This window comes from Nicotiana attenuata, chromosome 9 (assembly GCF_001879085.1).
Source record: "Nicotiana attenuata strain UT chromosome 9, NIATTr2, whole genome shotgun sequence".
Taxonomy (NCBI): domain Eukaryota; kingdom Viridiplantae; phylum Streptophyta; class Magnoliopsida; order Solanales; family Solanaceae; genus Nicotiana; species Nicotiana attenuata.
The window spans coordinates 22,522,330-22,529,067 of NC_031997.1; positions in this window are offsets into that span (position 1 = coordinate 22,522,330).

A 6,738-nucleotide genomic window follows, 5' to 3' on the forward strand; every position below is an offset into this window, starting at 1 on the left:
GGGCTTGAATGAGGATCTGACTTGCGTCCCGTTTACACATGCATCACATACTTTGTGATCCTTGAAGCTTGACTTGGGTAGACCACAAACCAGGTCCTTCATGACTAATTTGTTTAACAACGTGAAGCTTGCATGACCTAGCCTCCTGTGCCATAATTCAGTATCATCATCAATAGCGCTTAGATAACCATTCTACAGAGACTCAAAATTAGCTACATCGATATTCTTGTATCTTTTTGCCACTAGCACCACCTCACTAGTCACTAGGTTTGTGACTGTACAAGTTTTTGACACAAATTCCACCTTGTTTCCCTTGTCACAGATTTGGGAAACGCTTAGCAAGCTGTACTTCAACCCGGTTCACGTAGTACACATTTTCGATTGAGTGAGGAAGAGACTTCCTAATCCTTCCGACTCCTAGAATGTATCCTTTTTTGCCATTTCCAAAGGATACACTCCCTCCTTGCAGGGCCTTAAGTGAAAGGAAATCATTTGTACTTCCAGTCATGTGCTTTGAGCAGCCACTGTCCATGTACCATTGTAGGCTGATTCCTTTCACCGTTCCCTACATAGGAAGAGTTAGGAGTTAGCTTTAGGAACCCAAACAGATTTGGGTCCCTTGTAATGAGGAAAGGGGTGAATTAGGGATCTTTTGGTCCATGCAGTCATTATGGCTTTTTAAAATGAGGGACCAGGTTCTCTACTAGTAGTTACTTTTTCAGCAAAGGATTTGTTTTCCTGTTGGGACTGAAATCTGGCCTTATAGTTTTCTTTAAGGTGCCCATTGTTACCGCAGTGGGTGCAAAGCCAATTTTCAGGTACAGTAACATACTTGCTATGAGGGTTGTAGGGAATCTTTTCCCTTTGAAACCCAATCCCATGCATGCTTCCCCCATTGCTGGTGTAAATGGTAGTGATAGCATCAGAGGACCAGGTCCACTTGAGTGATTTTTCAAGATCACTCTTCACTCTACCTAGTTCTTCCTGAAGTTGTTTGTTTCTCTCAAGCTCAGCGCACTGACTAATCTTCACTGAATTTAGCTCACTTTCAAGCTTAATGTGTGCCTCGCTTGCAACTTCCTTTCCTTTTTGACAATTTTCAGCCCTTCTCTCCATTTTAGGTTTCCCAATTGTTTCCTTCAAATCCATTACTACCACTAGAAGGTCATCTCATTCTTCTACATTTGCAATCTTTTTATCTAAAACATTTCTTTCTTTCTTCAGGTTCTCAATTGACTCTCTTAAATTAACTGCAACTATTACTAGGTCATCTCTAGACTGTTCTGTTTCTTCTAGTTCAACTGTTAAGACATCTCTGTCATTTATAAGAATATGATAAACGTCGATTAGCACATTTGCCAAAGATGAGTTTCTTAGGAGAAAAAGATTTCAGATCTCTCTGAACATCCAGAAAATACCTCATCGCCACCGTCATCTTCATCATCAGACTGGTCCATCAAGGCAAAAATTGAATCATACTCGGTTGCTTCACTCTCTACTACCATCATAGAGTTGTTACCTGGTTCATCATCTTCTCTGGATTTGCTTGATGAATCTCCCATGCAGCAAGAGCTTGTCTCACGATATTGTCAGCGTTGTTTTGTCTATTGAAGCGTCTATCAGGAACCAGGTTCCTTTTGGCTGCTTTGTCAGAGTTGTTCTTGTACTGATCCTCCTTTATGAGAGGGAAATCCTTGATGAAATGTCCTGGCTTACAACATTTATGACAGAGGTCATAACTCTTTGGCTTGCTAGAAATTCCCCTTTTTGGAATGCCTCCATTCCTGCGAACCATCTTCTGGAATCTTCTTGTTAGGTATGCCATATCACCATCCTCACCACTTGAGTCATTGTTTTCTGTCTTGAGGACCAGGTTCTTCTCCCTCTTGGGATCTCTTCTTTCACTATCCTTCTTCTTCTTCTTCATTTCATATGTTTTTAGATTGCCAACAAGCTCATCAATAGTTAGCTCCTGCAAGTCCTTCGCCTCTGTAATGGCGTTCACTTTGCTTTCCCAAGAACTGGGCATCACACTGAGGATTTTTCTAGCCAACTTGTTTCTTGGGATAGTTTCACCAAGGGAGTGAAGCTCACTAATGATGGAGGTGAACCGGGTATGCATTTCTTGGACAGATTCATCGTCTTGCATCCTGAAGAGCTCGTATTCAGTTGTGAGCATGTCGATTTTGGATTGCTTGACCTGTGTTGTTCCTTCGTGAGCTGTCTGAAGGGCTTCCTTGATTTCTTTGGCTGACTAACATGCTGATATCCAGTTGTATTCATCAGGACCAATACCACACACCAGAATTTTATTTGCACGAAAGTTCTTCTCTATGGCCTTTCTATCCGCATCATTGAATTCTTTCCTTGTCTTAGGAATGGCTATAGGTGTGTCGCCAAGGTTTTTGGTAGGGACAAAGGGTCCATCACATATTACATCCCATAGCTCAGAATCTTAAGCCATGATGAAGTCGTGCATTCTAGTTTTCCACCATCCATAATACTGTCCATTGAACATAGGTAGTCTGAAAGTAGACTGGCCTTCTTCGATGTTTGGAGGAGCAACTATGAGGATCCTTTCTAGGTGTTAACCTGATAGAAAGAATCTGCTCTGATACCAATTGATAGAATATAAGGGTCCATTAAACTCTATAGAGAACCAGGTTCTCCTTCAGGTTCAATAGTACACATACACAACAGTAAATAAATGGCAAAAGGAATTTTACGTGGAAAATTCCCAGCTCAACGGGATTAAGAACCACGACCTACCCTTGTAGGATTTCAACTTCACTACTGAGCAACTTTTAGATTACAATCTATGCAACCTAGGAATTAACCTCTTAATCCCTCCCTAACTTGTAATACTCTATTACAAGCCACTTTGTAATAATTCTATTACAAAGACTTTACAACATGACTAACTCTAGCCAAGACTCAAACGCAGTGATTTAAGGTTTACAAAAGGGTTCCTATAGAATGCTTCTAAACAAGCTAGATAGGAATTACAATTGAAGAACTATTACAAAGTTACAACTCAACTAAAGAAATACAATAACTCAATGTGGGAACTGGTCCGTAGTTGCTTTGTTCTTTGTTCTTGAAGCACTTGAAACTTTCTTGCTGGACGGTAACATGAATGAGCTTCTAAAAATTTAAAGTGATAGTGTTTTACCTCCCTTGATTTTATATATATATATATATATATATATATATATATATATATATATATATATATATATATATATATATATATATATATATATATATACACACACACATGTGTGACATCACTTAGAATGATGTAAGCAAGGTAGGTAAAAAGTCTTCCCTGGAAAGTTGACTGCAGCATTGTTCCTGCACTGTAGCGTGTGCAGGCAGCAACTTTCCAGCTGGAGAGTTGACTTCGTACAGTCTCCTCGGGAACTGGTAGGGACCTGTTTCCTCAACTATTCCTTCCACTCTGAAGGGTTGAATCATAATGCAAGTTGGATCCCAACCTGGAACCTTGTGATCTTAAGGTCTTGTAAATGTGTAACAGTTCCTTATCTGGTTCTGGATAGTAAGTTTGTTAGATCATAAAAACATAAAGCAAAGTATTTATGATCAAAGTACTCGTAACCTATCATTTGGTTTAAGCATTGCGCAAAGTTTATTCTTTTTGCGTCAACTAGGCGGGGCTTCGGGTGTATTATACTCCGTCAGCATTTAGGTCTCAGGCATAAACTCTTCCAGAACCAACCCTTTACTGTGAGTGTTTCATAAGAGAGGGCCCTCTTATGTTTATGGTGCTCTTGATTTGCGGGAGCGCCAGGAGGAACAGGACCTCTTCCATTCGCATTGTTGGAGGCACTCGACAATGCCTGCTTCAGTTCCATCATGGCCTGGTTTATCCTTGAAAGATGGCCCATGATGGCCTTTTACTATTTCCGCAACGTGCTCGTCCTCAGCGTCACCAGAAATTGTCCCCCGTGCATGCCGGGGATAGCACCCGCCATGGACGGAGTTGCTACGTCCTCCTCGTTGCAGGTGTCACCGATAGAATCCTTATATTGAGGCAGATTTTCTTGCGCCTCAACATTGTGTGTGATATTGACATCATTAGCTGCTATTTTTTCGATTTTTGCTATGAAACGAAGAATCAAACAAGTTAAATAGATGCAAGGATCAATTCAATTACGCAGCTGTCTAAGCCCCACAGTGGGCTCCAAACTATTTACCCGTAAAACGGTAAAGTTGAATTTGTTACGTGGTTTATAGACAAGAGGACTGATTTGATCCAAAAATAATAAATGAATTAAATAAAATGCAAGACTAAGCGTTGAAATCGAAATAAACAGCAGATAGCCCGGTTCCTGGACTTAGGCTTCTGAAGGCAGCAATAAGAACAATGATAGACAGAAAATAAAGTATTATTTAGCTTGAGAATAATGTGTAGCATAAGTTTTTGCCAGATATTTCGTGTCTTACAATGGTTGTTGTAGTCAGTATTTATAACTATACATAGGGAACAAGGTCCTAGGATCAAGCCCCTCTTAAATGACAATAATTGGGGTCATTGATAAATATGTAACGGAAGGCCATGAATGCCAAAGTTCTTTGTAACGGCTGCGTATTTAATACTGAGAAATATTTTTCATTAAATGTCATCTGATGACAAATATTCATTTATTCCCGTTGATTATGTTTCCTTAGGGATCTACCCGGTGCCAACTGAAGTTGTTGTCCTCGGTCTTGGTTTCTACTCGCTTCATCTTCCGTCTGTCTCCGATTCCACATGTCACGCTGTCATTCGAGCATTTAATATAAATCGATTTTACTCTGTAACTGGCTGGATTTAAGCCTACCATAGATAATGCCAGTAACGGACAAGCAAAAAAATTGGAGAGCAACTATGTAAAGATTAGAGTATAAATACCCTTCTTCCAACACTTGTACTCATTCTGATTTTATGCATTGTCAATGTTATCATACTGAAATTGCTGCTGTTCTCCCTTCGTGATCACGATCAATTCAGAGGATTATTTAATAAGAATTTCTTTACCTTTTCTTTTCCTCTTTATTTTGTTCTCATTTGCAATTATTTATCTCGTTCTTCTATTTTCATTGGTTGGATTGAATCAATTGTTTGTAGCATATCATATAAATTTAATTGATTTAGCCTATTAATCAAATTTTAGACCTTGTACTCAATTCTTCGTAACAAAAGTTATTTCTTGCTTACTACTCCCTTCATTTGAGTTGAATATCATGTTATGGTTTTTGAGATTTAGCTTAATTGGCTTAACGTATGATATAAGACCATGGTTAAATATCTCTTTGAAAATGCAAAATACTACTCCTATCTTTTTTAGTTTATGTGAACTTTTTGGTTTTCCGAGATTTAAACTATATAAACATTGACCAACATCATTAAATGCATTTAATCATATTGACATGAGAAAACACATTCAGAAAGCGAAAAGCGAAAACGTTGATATAAACTGAAACGGAGGGAGTAGCGGGTTATATAACATACAATTTCCATGCTTTATTTAAACAAAATGATATAAAAATTCCCATGAAAAAATAAATCTTGCAATTATCATTTTTACAGGGAAATCTTGGAAAAAGGGCAATAGAAATGGAGTATTCACTGAAATCACTCTAAGGCCAATGGAAAAATCAGATTGGATTGATTTCAAGTGGGTAACGGATCAAATAGTCACCCGTTTTTGCACCGTGGATGCCTACATTCGAGAGACCAATCTTTAATATTGGTGCAAAAGGGTTGTCACAACATGGCTATTGGATTCTTCTCTGTGAGTCCCAAATACTGGTTCGGATGAATGCGGAGCAGACCTTGGATTTGCCCTGGCTTATAAATATTGGAGCAAAAGGATTGTCACAACAACAGTGATTCTAACATTTTCTCCGAGTGGCCACATCTGCAAAGACTTGAAACTATGGTTGATATGGAAAACAAAGGGTCACAAAAGGTGTGTTTGGTACGAAGGAAAATGGTTTCCTGGAAAATAAGTGGTTTTTTCTTGTATGGTTGGTGAGTGAAATTTTCTTATGGAAAATATTTTCAAGTGTTTGGTTAGAGAACAAAAAAAAATATTTTTTAGGGAAATAATTTCTTTCTGCTACTCTTCTCACCTCCCTTCCCTCAAATTCTCATGTTTTCCGCGCTCTTCACCCCACCCCCACCACAAATACCTAACGTTTTTAGGACACTATTTTCTTAAGGAATTTAATTATTCCCTTAAAATTCACACGAACTCAAAGGAATTAATGTGTTGCTTTACTTTTTCATGCAAAAATAATATTGACATTTGTGCTTTATAACTAAACAGAAAATACTCTTCTTTTTTTTTTGTTGAAAAAGAAAGTATTCTTTCTATAACATGAAAAGAAAATACTCATTTTATTGAAATGAAAGAAAATATTTTTTCTACATCATGAAAAAATACTCACTTTAGAAAAGAAAATACTCATTCTATTGAAATGAAAGAAAATATTTTTTACTACATCATTTTGTTGAAATAAAAGAAAATACTTTTTCTACATCATGAGAAGAAAATACCTTTTTTGTTGAAATGAAAGAAAATACTTTTTTTCATCATAAAAAAAATGTAGTCATTTTGTTGAAATGAAAAAGAAAGTACTCTATCTACAACTTAAAAAGAAAGCGCTCTTAATAATATTTCTATTTAGGGTGGGAGATGGGGGCAGGGTGAGGGTGGGGGGTGTGGAGAG